General features: G+C 40.0%; 1 long non-coding RNA gene across 6 annotated transcripts in view; it reads right to left on the bottom strand.

The window, feature by feature from the left end:
• LOC121037880 (uncharacterized) overlaps nt 1–13,285 on the bottom strand; it is a 157,119-nt gene extending 143,834 nt beyond the window's left edge. For 5 of the 6 annotated variants that reach the window (XR_005794037.1, XR_005794040.1, XR_005794041.1 and 2 more), the window contains exon 1: nt 13,081–13,285. This is a non-coding gene — a long non-coding RNA (uncharacterized LOC121037880). Of the gene's footprint in view, nt 1–7,042; nt 7,101–13,080 lie in introns of all 6 variants that reach the window. The other variant, XR_005794039.1, reaches the window with a different exon arrangement.
• Between the last annotated feature and the right edge of the window lie 1,344 nt (nt 13,286–14,629).

Here is a 14,629-nt window from a genome sequence, read left to right as displayed (position 1 = left end):
AATGGAGTATTACTCAGCAATCAAAAAGAATGAAATCTTGCTATTTATACTACATGGATGGAACTAGAGGGTATTATGCTAAGCAAAATTAGTCATTCACAGAAAGACAAATATCATATGACTTCACTCATATGAAGACAAAGAACAGATGAACATAAGGGATGGGAAGCAAAAATAATATAAAAACAGGGAGGGGGACAAAACATAAGAGACTCTTAAACATACAGAACAAACAGAGGGTTACTGGAGGGATTGTGGGAGGGGGGATGGGCTAAATGGGTAAGGGGCATTAAGGAATCTACTCCTGAAGTCATTGTTGCACTATATGCTAACTAATTTGGATGTAAATTAAAAAAATAAAATTAAAAAAAAAAAAAGATTACCTATTACCCACCAAAACACCAGATCTAAACTTGTAACTTAGACCCTGGGTTTCATTAGGCTTCAGCCAGTTAGACTGACAGCATTTTATAGTCTTGAACTGACTTTGCCATTTTGTAGGTTTGATCATTGTTTTTCAAAAGACCTAGTAACCACCTGTAGGAATAGACCTATTAAGGGAATGGGATATTTGGGAAGCTGACCTATGGTTCAGCCCATCTCACAGCAACACTCTGGAATATGCTGTACTGGGGAGAGAGAAGACAGGGAGCCAGAGTCTCCATAGATGTAGTAGAGGCCAAGAGGGAATCTCTCCAAAAATGGAGGAAGCTTCTTGGAAGAGCTTAATCCTTACCCTAGTTACATGCTGTCAGAAGCCACTGAACATCCTTAGGAGGATTCGAGGAGCAGCAAATATTTGTTCTAACCCTAAAGGTTATTATACTTCTATATAAAAGGCCATCGATATACAATAAGCTGTATCCTTTGCTTACATTTAAATACTTTGAAAATAACTTGGAATATTTTTCTTGTCTCAGTGGGTATTTCCACCAACCACACCTACCTACCAGATTCACTGCCACAAAAAAGACCTTTTAAAAATTGCTTATTAAATAAATCTATGACTGGGGCGCCTGGGTGGCTCAGTTGGTTGAGCGTCGGACTTTGGCTCAGGTCATGATCTCACTGTGGGTGAGTTCGAGCCCCATATCGGCCTCTGTGCTGACAGCTCAGAGCCTGGAGCCTGCTTCGGATTCTGTGTCTCCCTCCCTCTCTGTCCCTCCCCGCTCACGTTCTGTCTCTGGAAAATGAATAAACCTTAAAAAAAAAAAAAAAAAAACTTTTTAAAAATAAATAAATAAATAAATAAATAAATAAATAAATAAATAAATCTATCTATCTATGATAGATACAATTTTTACCTGATTGTATGGTCACTCCTCAGGTTTCATCACATTATATGTTACTTACAAGGAAAATTATCTGTGCCTAATTAACAGGTGGCTCAGGCTATTTCCATGATTTTAAGTAGCCAACTAAAAATAGAAAATTCAGTCAAATGTCTGCATTTTCGTCTACATGATATCAAATACCTATTTTTAAATACTTGCATCTTTGATGTATCTTATAGGTCAGCCTAAGAAAGGAAGATAATTAGGATGTGCAAAACATATTTATATATTTTAGTGTTCTTGCTGAATTTTTACTTGGCTAATTACGATTTTGCTTTAATGTTAAATATTATGGTTTTTTTATATATAAGTTGACTTGGTACTAAATTATCTTTAGTTTTGATGTACCTATCATGACTTTAAGTATATTTACTGTCATTCATTTCATTAACTTTTTTCATTATTTATTTCTGAAGGATTTATGTCTTTAACTTAGTTTGATTTCTTAATGCTACAAACTTCCTTGATTTCAGGAATCTATAAAAATACTGAGTGCAAAATGAGGAATATAATCAAAAGAAGTTTTCTGTTACCTGATTTCACAAAAATATGAAGATTTGATGAACGGGATGGAAATGTGGTACTATCTATTCAAATTCATCAGTGGCATACATTCTGAGCTTCCCGTGTGGCACATTACAGGATCCTTTTAAATTCTTACTTCTTTCCATGAAATGAAATATGTTTACTATGCATATATCCCTGAAACAAATAGTTTTTCCTACTTGAATGTGAAGAGTATGCATCTCTTAATGAATCATCTGGAGGTGGTAAATGTGAATAGCAATGTATTTATGTTTGTGTAAATGTCCTTTAGCCCACACTGCTGGCCAAACTTCATGTTCAGCCTCATTTTATAGGCTGCTTTAAGAAAAAGAACTCTGAGTTAAAGATAAATAAATAAATGGCAATCAATAGCACTTATTTCTGTTTCTATCTCCTTGGAACTCATCATACCTCATAGAATTGAATTTAAATACATTCTCTAATGACTAAAATACAACTCATTCCAGAAGTCTATTGGAACTTGCCTCCCCTAATCCTGCCTGGATACACTGAGAAAAAATCCAAACTCTTTTACCCTGACAAGGCCCCCACTTCATAAGTTGTCAGTGTCTTATTTAATGTATTATAGCCATACCAGTCTTTATGTTCCATGACTTGCAAGGCTAATTTCCCCCTCAGAACACTTACATTTGCTATTCCCTCTATTGGGAGGATGGTTTCCCCCAAATCTTTAGAAGACCAACTGCTTCTCATCATTCATGTCTGACCTCAAAGGATACCTCCTTGGAGAGGCCTTCTCTAAACATGCTAACTACCCTCTACTTCATTTCCCTGGATCAGAGCCTTGATCTGTACCTGACAACATTTATTTGCTTGTTATCTACCTAGGGATGAGTCCTTGGCTAGCCTCATTCTTCCTACCTTGGGAGGTTTCTCCTCCATCTTGATCATCTAAGTTTGGTCCCTAGATTCTCTTCAGGTTTCTGGCCTATTCTCTCACTCTCTGCTGGAACCTGTCTAAAATCCTGAGCTGATTATGTTTGTCTCTGATCCCTTGTCTTCCTCCTACCAGAATCCTCTGTCTCAAAATTAGACATGGCATCCTATATCCTCAGATATAGATATAGATCCTTGTCTCCACAGAGGGGCCTTCCTGAAGCTTCTAATCTTTAAGAGACTCTTGCTATCATGGCTAAACTCACTAGGTCACAATTTTTAGCTCATACCTAGAAACTCTGATTGAACACCAACCTCCTTAAGAAACATGAAGATTATTCTCTTACTTCTCCAACATTCCTTGAGATTGTAAGTTCTCTTGATTCCCCAGTATTCCTTGATATTTTCAAGAACACCACTTCTAAAATGAATGATTTCCTATTAATCTTATCAAGTCACAAAATTAAGATTCATGTAGCTTAATGCAGGCAACACATGGTACAGTGAGGTAGTTAGTTGCATGAGCCTGGGTATAAATCCTACTTGTGCCATTTCCTAGCCATGTGAACCTGGAGGTGTTTGTCAAGCTCTTTGAGCCTTACACTCCTAAGTATAAAATGGGGGGAATGAAAGCATCTTCCTGAGAAGGTTGTTATTAGGATATGGTAAGAAAATGTGCCAGATATGCTCATTCATTCTATGTGAATATGCAGAATAATGCAATCCTAGGAGAGAAATCTGAAGCATATAACAAAACTACATGAGCATTCAACATCACACCTGTAAGTATACCTCCAAAAAGCAAGACACAATATAGGTTCAAGGTTACTTGTCAAAGCTTTATTTATAATAACAAAATATCAAAAAATCACAGAAAACTCATTGACAAAATCACATACTATGCATTTATGAAAAGAATGAGAAGTACTTCTATGAAGTGATATGGAAGGATTTTTATAATACATTAAATGAAAAAAAGCAAATGCAAAAGAATATTGTAATATAAATCGCATTATATTTTATATAAAACCTTTATCATAAGACAGAAAATCAGAAATATATATTTATACACACACATATATATACACATACATATAAACATATGCATATATATGCAACTTATTTGCTTATTTTTACAAAATGAAACATAGGAAAGAGAAACCAGAAACTAATGAAAATAGTTACTCATAAGAGGTGGATGGGGATTAGGAGGAAAGATAGAAATAGGAAGAAGACTTCTGTTGGTAGATATTTTTAATGTAGTTTTGCCTTTTGAGCCATGTAAATGTTTTACATATCTAAGAATTAAATTTAAATTAAAAAAATAGACCAAAGGCAAAGCCTAATATTGAATACAGACAGACAGAAACAAATGAACTTAACTACATATCAACTTGATTATATAACCATGCAGAAAAGTAGTTTTTGAACACCGTAGTGTGACAACACACTTGATGAGAATTTACCAGATACTTCCAAATTGTGTGACTTTCTATAGGGCATTTGCCCTGGAATCTTCAAAAATATTAATGTTGTAATTGATAAAATAGGCAGGGGGGCTGTTCTGCATGAACAGAGACCAGAGAGACAAGATAACTAAATATATTGTGTGCTCCTTCTCTGGATCTTGAATTCAACAAAAGAATAGCTATAAAGGACATTATTGGGACAACTGGGAGAAATTTGCATGTGGACTGTATGTTACAACATATTATTGCATCGACGTTAAGTTCCTTGGGTATGATCATGACAGGGTGTATGCTGAGGTATTTAGAGATGAGCTATCATGATTCTGCATGAAGTTTACTTTCGTACTTTAGGCAAAAAGAAGGAGAGAGAGTGAGAGAAAAAGCAAATGTGCAAAACGTTCGTATTAAGTCTTTCAACTATTCCGTAGGCTTGAAATTTTTTCCAAGTAAAAAGTTTGGGAGGTAACCCCCAAAACAAACAAACTAAAAAAGATCTGTGCTTGCTAGCTATCACTTTCTCTGATTCTCCCAATCTGGGAGCCTGTGAGAAGGAAACCTGGGATAAATACATATGGCTGATAAATAAAAAAGAAATCATGTTCTGGGATCTATTTTCAGCCCACTGAAGCATGTCAGTTGGTACTTTATTTATTCATTTCCCATAGGATTTGCCTAAACAAATAAAATTGCCTCCAACTTTAAAAAAGGAAGTGAGACTGTCTCCAAGCTTCCCTGGAAAGAAGCAGTTAAATCTTATCCTTATTTTACCTCCTTCTTATTTAGTGATGTGCCTTGGCAGAAACTCAAGGGGAGTATAGTTACAGCCAGCCTCTGGAAAAAACGCAGACAGCACTGCCTCTTGCTCTCATGAATTACGCTGGGGGACACACCGCCTCCAACCTGCCCATCTCAATTGTGGTGACAAAGCACCAGGCCAAGAGGCAGACCCCTGGGTAGTCAGGTCTATATTATTTCAGATTTTAAATACTAAAAAGGAGACAGAAAGCCTTTTCTCCCAGATCAGAGAGTGGGAAGTATAATTTACAATAGATTAGGCTCACCTTATCTGGGGGCCATTTAAAGATCTGTAAGCCCTTCCCTCTAAATTTCTGATACACAATTGACCTAACAAAACACCTTTAGACACTCCTAAATTATATACTTAAAAAAAAATCTTTTTCCCAGATATATAATATTTGCCCCACAAAACGATGAAATATTTGCCACTGGCCTTCTACTTTTCTTTCTTTCAAGGCTTAAAAGCCTATTTGATTTCTGTTGCCGAATTGTATCCAGGTACAGACAGACACCCTTTGTAACTGGTTAAAAGCTACAGAAAGGCTCTATTGAAACAAAATGCTGCTCATATCCCCATCCATGCCAGGAGGAACAAATCGCACAAAAGAACCTAAAGAAAACTGTTTTATAGTTACTATAGTGTTACATTAGCTGACAAGGGAGAGATGATTACATTTATAGATTTTTTTTTTATAGAGGCAGAATCTATATGCAGCTGAAGAATTATGTATTATCACCACTGGAATTTGAATTCAGCTAATGAGAACTAACAGCAAAGGAAGACTTTTTGCAAGGCTTCTTGGTCTTAGCCCTGTATATGGGCCATAAAATTAGGCTGCCTTGCCTCCCTTTGGGGCCACAATGCTGATCTGCAAATGCATTTCAAGATTCCACTTGTGCATCCATAAAAATATTAAAACATGCATCCTAAGCTAATTATGAAGTTGGAAGCTATTAATACCAAGCTATCAGTATAAAACAATACCTTATATTTGCATAGTGTTATATACCTCTGTGCTTCAGAGCACAGACACAGAGATAATCTCACTTAATCCTGGGAACTCCATGAGGTAAATTGTGTGATTAGTCTTTCCACCACATAAAGCACCAGAACAAGACATGATCATTCTCAGTGCTGAAACTTTATGTCCACCATTCACCACAACTGGAAAACACTGCCTTGAGAGAAAGAGAAACAGGGAAACAGAGAGAGACTCAGCTCTGTTGTTTTACCAGCTGTGTGACTCTGGACAAATGACCAAACTTCTCTGAGCCTCAGTTTCCTCAGCTGCAAAATAAGGGAAATAATACCTACCTCTTAAGAACGGTGTAATAGTTAAATGAATTTAAAAGAAGTAACTTAGCACTCAAAAATTATAACTATTCACTCACTCATTCAACAAATATTTTTCTGTTTTTAGCAGGCGGTAGACAAGAAAAATATAGATCTAGAAGAAGCAAGGAATATAGGTATCCTATTAAGATACAGTGCCAACCTTCATGAAGCTTACAGATGTGAAGGAAGGTAGACACTTAAATAAACCATTAGAATGCAGTGTGATATTAAGGAAAGCAGGCCAGGGCCACCATATATAGTTTTAAAGGTTTTACACTCCACAATTCAGGGGACAACCTTCATGTCACGGTGTATGTGAGCGATGACAACCCTAGGGGTGTGTAATGTGCCACCAGAGAAGCCATACACAGCAATCTTGCCAGTAACAGAAAAAAAGGTTAATTAAGGCTTCGTTGAGGTGATAATGAATGTAGGTCATTCCAGAAAAGAGAAGTTCATGAGAATGCATGAAACGAATGTGGAACTGCAAAACCACCAGTACCACAGTAGATACTGTGTATATAAGACAGAAAGATGAAATCGAAAAGATAAACAGAGACCACATGGTTAATGGCCTCGGAAACCATGCCAGAGAATTTGCATTTTACTCTTAAAATAACAAGGTGCTTTAGCCCAAATATGTGATTGTTGCCTTAACATACCTTCATTCCTTTCCATCAGCTCCCGGTTTTCATTTGGAGATATACATAGCTCTAGGAACTGTACAAACAGAATGAAGCCCAAAAATGTTATTGATAATGCTAAAACAACTGTACAAGAAGATGTGTGGCTAAGAGGGGGGACAGCCTTAGAATAAAGTTGACACTGTGGCAGGCAGACTGAAGAGAGAGAAAGAAACCAGCCTCCCAATGACTATATTGAACCCTGGGTCTAACTTTGCCTGAAGTCCACCTACTTTGAGATCTTCAGTTACATGAACCAATAAAATTCTATTTATTGCCTCAACAAGTTTGGGTTCTGTTTTCTGTTACCTTCAAGCAAAAGATCTAGCTCTACCTCACACATGACTCTTCTCTGGACAGCCCCCACCCAGGGTGATCTTCCTCCTTTTAACTCCTAAGATTCTAGCTCCCTGGATAATTATTCAGTCTTACAAATCCTGCTTTGCACCAAAGACGAACTTTTCATAAATGTGCATCTTCCAAATGGTTATAATCTCCAGGAATCCTGGTTTTATGATTTTTTTTTTTTAATAGCTCTCCTCCATGTAGTTCTGTGCTTTGTATGTAGTAATTACTCAAATAGCCCCTAGTTAGCTGAGTGCTCTTTCTGGTACACTGTACTGCCCACTTTGTTTCTGGTTCCCCATGTAAGAAATGCAGGCCTAGAAATTTCCAAAGGATTGAGAATACTTCTGTCTTGCAATGTTCAAAACTCTCCCAGCTTCCAGTTTTAGCACTGTCTCTGCATTAACAAATGGCTTGGAGAAGTCTCAACCTCTATGGGTCTCTTTCTACCTATAAAAACTTTCACAGAAATATCTGGAAAAGTCAGGATTAAAAGTCAAGATAGTTGGAACCTGTGAGGCACAAAGCTGGTGGAGGAAGATAACATCTGAAAGGAAATAACTTGTAGGAAGGAAGGTAGTTAAAGTACATTTTAGAGAAAGTGCAACTGATAAAGACATCTATTTAAGGAAAACAATAGGACAAAAGGGTGTAGCTAAAGACTTTGCACCAGAACCCATAATCCAATTAAATAAACTGCCCCCAAGTAAATGAATCGAATGTTGCAAACAGGTGTGATTCTGTTGTGTTTGTTATTAAGGCCCTTTACTCAGTAAATGTTCATCAACTGTGTATATTTATGAAGCTCTTTGATCAGTACTAGGAAGACAGCCATAAAAAGGATAAGCATCATCCTGCCTGCCTAAAGCTTAAGTTCTAGTGAAGGATACAGACAAGTCAACAATCTATTGCAATACAGTATGAGGAGTGCACTATTTAGACGGCACATGGTTTTCTATGTCAGTGGGCATTGACATTTTCCCAGAAATACAAACTATAATGTGAGTGGCGCTCTGAATAAGAAATATAATGGGCATTACGGACTGAATGTTTGTGTCTCTCCCAAATTCACATGTGAGGCCTCAACCCCAAATGTGACTATGTTCAGGGATAGGACCTTTATGAAAGTGATTAAGGCCAAATGAGGTCAAAAGAGTAGAGCCTTAATCTGATAGGATTAGTGTCCTTATATGAAGTGACATAACTGGGAGAGCTCACACTCTCTTTTTACCATGCGGGCACACAGCAAGAAGGCAGCTGTCCACAAGCCAGTAAGAGAGATCACTGGAAACCAAGGCTACAGACCTCTATTTTGAAACTTCCAGGCTCCATAACTGTGAGAAAATAAATTTCTGTTCTTTAAGCCGGAGTCTGTGGTGTTTTGTTATGGCAGCCCAAGCAGACTAATAACACAGGGCATTATAGGAGGATCTAACCCAATCTCAGGAGTTCATAGAAGCCCCCGCTAAGAGAAAACAAAATTTACTATGAGTTCTAAAGGATGAGTAAGAGTTAGCTAGTCAAAGGGAGAGGTGGTAGAGGGGCTGGGGGAAGGTAATGAGTGGAGATGGTTTCCGCGCCGGCCCCCCCCCAAGAAGAGCGGGTGCACACTGAGTGGACTATAAAGTGGGAAGGGCACAGGACATGAAAAGACTAGCAGGGGCAGAGTCACAATAGGTCTTTTTCATAAACTTTCACCAGAAGTTTGGATTTTATCCTGATATCCATAAGATGCTATAATATTCCTAAGATATTAAAATTTAATAATAACTGGAATCACTTGTTTTATGTAATTTGCAAATTATCTCGAACGAAATTTCCATTTTTGCAGTTTTTCAAACATTTGCTCAGCACTACATGGTTAGCCTGCAGTGACATTTGTTTAATAAATGATGGGTTTAGGCCTTTTCTGAGGATATTATAATCCTCATCTTACCATCACAGTGTGCCCACGGTTCCAAGTCAGAGGGTTTTTTTAATGATCTGTTATTGACATGGTAAAAGAGCCTTTCTCTAAAGCAATCCATATATCTCTGCGCTAAAATTCAGGTTTACGTTCAGGTTGCCGCCTAAAACTGAGCCCTTGCAGACCAGCCAACACAGTGCTGGATTTGTGAAGATCAAGTTTAAACCATCCAGTCTGGCCTCCAGAACAATTCTGTGTATTCCTGCACCTTCTGCAAGCTGCTGATCCTTGGATGAGTATTACCACTACCGTTTTACATTTTTCATCCTTCCGGAAAACAATAGCTAAACATCAGAGCATGAAATAATGTTTTGTTCAGGGGTCTGCCAAGCACGTCAGGTCAAATTCTCCTTTTTTTTTTGGCCTTCAAATTGTTTTGTGAACTCCCATAATAGCATTGCATCACATTTGGTCTTCAGGAAAACAGACTTTGAAAACAAGAGTTGATGGACCCTGACAGCCAGTTTCTTAGGTGTATCCTTCCAGCCACCCAAGCATGCCAGAGAGTTACACTTTGACTTCAGGAGCCTTGACCCGCCTCCAAAGTCCTCCCATAGCACTATAAACTCAACAGCTTTCGGGAGTCCACTGTTCGCTGGACGGACGTACCTTAGTCTCAGTATTTGGGGAAGATGGCTAGCTCTCAGAAATCTTTACAATACTTTTCTTACTGTCCATTTCTTGTGGTGTGCATCTGGTGCACAAGGAAAAGCTCAGAGTGATAAAACTGAACACTAGAGCTACAGAATGAATAATGCTGACTCCAACCTCAGGTTGACAAGGTGGGGAAACCCCCACCCTAACCTGGCACCATTACTGATTGCAGCTGACAGCAAGAAGTCATTTGGAAAAAAGATGTTTCTGTGATCAATAATCTTGGAATATCCTATTCAGAAATATCAGGCTTGGAACTCATCAAGAGAATCTTCGTGAGAAAGCAAGGAGACTCCCCAATTGCTTCACAGATAGAGCTGTGTCATTCAACCCATCTGAAACTCTGGAGGAAAATCAGACAGTGCAGGTGGGAAGGACCAACTCACCCAGATTCTTTACCAGTCTTTGTGTAAGGATCTGTGGTTGCTTTGGCCAAGTCATTGGATCTATTTCACATAGAAATGATATTAAATGCATACCCTGCCAGAATAGCGATTATCATTTCTAATGCTGTATTCATTCTGCTAATATCCTTACAGGGTCTCCTCTTTCCTTTTGATGAGTTATCAGCCCTTCCACCGATGTGTGCAAGGAAGCAAAGCAGACAGGTTTAGGGTGGAGGAAGAAGCTGAACCGGTATTGAATTGCTAAAGAGGCAGAACCTACAGGGAGCTCTGAGCTGGCCTGACCCTTCAGAGTTTTCCCATATTAAGGCAGGGAGGCAGAGCTTTAGACTGAAATTGACATGTTATTGGGTGATGGCTGCTCCAGGAAAGGGTCATGACCTTAGGGAATGCAGCTCCACAGGCAGAGGGCAATCCCTGGGAGGGCTCAACTGTAAGACCTCAGCAGTGACACCCCCAGAATCTGGAGAACGAGTGTCTTGGACTAGAAGGGGGGCATGGATGGTGCCACACAGCATTCACCATACCCTCTCCAAAAATGTGAGGAGCAGCCCTTCCTAAATTCTGGTGGTGCGTTAGGGGACTACTCCAACAGACTCCTGTTTCCACGCCTCCAAAAGTGTCTAAGGCAGGTCTTAGGCCAAGGGTCTTGTGATGTTCAGTTTGCAAAACTTAACGCAGTGCTTTGATAGGTTTAACTAGATTATGTGGGTTTCTTTTTAAAGAAAGGGAATTTCTAATACTAGCCTCTAATTTTTCTTGCTAGCTTTTAATTGCAAATGCACAGTATTTCAGCTACATTTGGGTCCGATCGATTTTTGTCCACCATCCAAGAAGCCTTACAGCCATTGTTTCTAAGAGAAAATGTATATTGAGTTCCAAAAGCTCAAAAGAAGTCTTGGAACAGTGCCCAGGTGGGGCCGGCCACACAGGTAATGGCTGCAATGAGCATGTTACAATTGTCAAACCCTTCAAACACACATAGGGAGAGCATTACACCATTAAAAGCAGAAGTTGCCTTTTAACTGTGCCTAGTGCAAACTGACGCTGGAGGGCAAAATACTGTTCTCATCAATTTGTTTCCAACAAATAAATCCAGTATCACACACTCCAAAACAAGGTAGGCTGTTTCCACAGATCACACATTTTAATAGAATCACACTTCATTTCTGGAACAAGCACATCTTGTCCAGGCAGCTCAGCTGTCATTACAAGCAGGATCTGGTCACCGCTCCTTCTATCCCTAGCATTATCCCTGTTTTACTGGGGAAGAAACTGGCAAGAGGCTTGGAAGTGACTTAGCCCCAAACGAGAGGTCAAGTCTGCAGCAGGCAGCTCATGAATTCAAGGCCTTCCCGAGCCTCCAGGCGGGTTTGGCTTCCTACCTCCGCCTGGACTCTCTCCCAGCTGAGGGGCCTGAAATGTCCCTATAACTCTCCTTGGCTCTTTTACCTGTGAAACAGGCTGGAAACAGCCATTCCCAGGAAGATTCAGTGTTCATTCACTAATCAAAGAAAAACCCATTCTCAAGGGGGACACAGAATTGAGCACCGTTTCTGAGGAGTGTCTTATTTTCCTCCTCGGGGGGGGGGGGCAGAATTCTGAGGTTTGAGACCCTTTGGTTCCTCTGACAGCAATGTTAATAATCACACCAGTTTTCCCCTGGCATGGTGGCACCACCGAGTAAAGCCCAGTGTAGGAGATGTGCCCAGTGCAATAACGCCAGTTAAATAAGTACCGTTCATTGCTTCCCAACAGTCAAGGAGCTTAAAATCCTGTCAATTCATCCCACGTGAGGGAGATTATGTGATTTACATGTTAAAGTGCCCCTGTGGTTTGATTTGCATAGCAAAGACTTTGGGGGCACGGAAACAAAGGATCAGTGTGCATGACAAGAGTGCTATTAGCATAGAGCATTCCGATTTTCAGACAGCCCAGCCTGGCAAACAATCCGGCACCTTCACCACACCCCTTGAGTTTATAGGATTTGACAATTTCTCAACGACAATAAGGAAAGGGGTTAGGGAGTTGGGGTGTGGAAAGAGGTTTACTAGAAAGGCTGTCTTCCTAAGCACAATAATTAGTCTTTCCCTAAGGGGCTCCCCTTCTCCCATCACCTTCCCACCCGCCCCCCTCTGATATTCATTCCAAGGAAGAAATATGATGCCTAATAATAGTGGCAGAGATCAGCCACAACCATTTTGAACGCTGGATAACACAGCCAGTAGCTCTACCCTCATCAGCACAAAAGCGTGCACACACACACACACACACACACACACACCCTGAAATGTATTTATTTGTATCTCTGTTTCTTCATTTATTTCTGTACTATTGACCGAGCAGTACCTAATGTAAAGAACACTGGTTAGGAAGTTCAGGGCTTGGCTTTAAGTCCTGACTTTACCACATTCGTTATCTGGACAAGTCACCTAATTCCTTCCTCTACAACTCAATTTTCTCCTAAAATGGAAGATGGACCAGAAAAGCTCTAAGATCCCTTCCAGCACTAGCATAAGAGAGGCAATCCAGTGCACAGTTTCGTTAGACAAACTGAACCACAGGAACTGGGGGCCAAAGCCAAAACGAGTGCCCCAGAAATCCCACCTTAAAGTTGTCAACTGTCACTTCAAGAGTTTGTCACTTACCTGCCCCCAGCAAGTCTCTCAGTCTGAAAAGAAGATCAACAAATGTGTCTTGAGCTGTTGGGAGACTGAATATACTGCTCTAAGTGAAAAGCATTTTGCAAATTATATATGCAATACACTGTTACTATGTGTTAACTCCAATGAGACTGAAAACCCAAATACACTAATGGTAGGGAAAAATCTTATAAGATGGCTGACAGGACTGATAGGGAATTTCCAGTCCCCGACTAAAAACTCCCCTTCCGGGTTCTTGTTCCTACCCCTCTTGCCAAGCCCGCCAAATTACTACTAATGCGGAATGCGGAAGTAACAGACTATAAAGTGTTGCCTCTGCTTGCACCCGCCCAGGACTCAGATCTCTGGAGAGTGATCTCTGATCCCTCCCCCCTGCCTTCCAAACCCAGGTGCCGCTTGGTTCTTCCGCTGGGTGATCCAGGCCAGGTTCCGTAACACTAACATCAGGATGTTGTGAAATAGTCCTTTAAACCTATTGGTTTTCGGGTGGAGGATCGAGGGGTGGGGCAGGGAGTGATTCTGCGCCCCCTAAGATATTTGGCAATGTCTGGAGATATTTTTGATAGCTACAACTGGGAGCAGCCGCGGAGAAATGCTGCTGGTATCTACAGGAGAGTGGTCAGGGGTGCTGCTAAATGTCCTGGAAGGCAGGACAAGTCTTAGGCAATAAACAATTATCCTGCTAGGGGCGCCTGGGCAGCTCAGTCAGTTAAGTGGCCGACCTCGGTGCAGGTCATGACCTCATGATATGTGAGTTCAAGCCCCGCCTGCGCTCTGTGCTGACAGCTCAGAGCCTGGAGCATGCTTTGGATTCTGTGTCTCTCCCCCGCTCCCCGCCCCTCCCCAACTCCTGCTCTGACTCTCAAAAATAAATAAATGTTAAGAAAAATTAAAAAAAAAAAAAAAGAATTATCTTGCTCAATTGTAAGCCTAATACTCAAATATCATCCTAAACAATAGCTGTCTGTTTTCCCAGGGAAGAAAACAGGTCTAGTCGGTATGAACAAATGATATTTAGATACCATGAATACCTAGACTATGGCCCTGTGACAAAGCCCCAGACAAAAACAGGTTCCCTCTGAGATTTCATTATCAAGCTCTTGGCCATAGGGACTTGGATGGAGGCTGTCCTCTAACCCAAAAGCCCCATAAATAGAAGTGCAGAAAGATTATAAGCACGCTAATAACTCTACAAAATGTGTGCTCTCTTTTTTATTTGGGGTGGAGGGAAGAAAATCAAATCTCCAAAACACAGTTATTGTGTATAATTAAGTAATGGGAGTCGGGGAAAGAATGTATGAAGAATATACGATGCATCATTTATACTGAGGGCTGAACTCTGATTCTGCGTGTGTTTCATTTCCATGCAGTTAAGTACACAGTTCATTCTCTCTAGAAATCTACTGATCTAAAGATCTGCTCCGAACATACGATGTAAAAGAATAAAATATCTGCTATAATTGACATTCTTTTTAGTTACACTTTTTAAAAAAATGTTTATTTTTGAAAAAGGGGCAGAAAGAGAGGGGGACAG

This window comes from Herpailurus yagouaroundi, unplaced genomic scaffold (genome assembly GCF_014898765.1).
Source record: "Herpailurus yagouaroundi ecotype Mexico unplaced genomic scaffold, PumYag 164, whole genome shotgun sequence".
Classification (NCBI taxonomy): Eukaryota; Metazoa; Chordata; class Mammalia; order Carnivora; family Felidae; genus Herpailurus; species Herpailurus yagouaroundi.
Note: the sequence above shows the minus strand (reverse complement) of the source record. Positions and strands in the feature narration are given on the sequence as shown.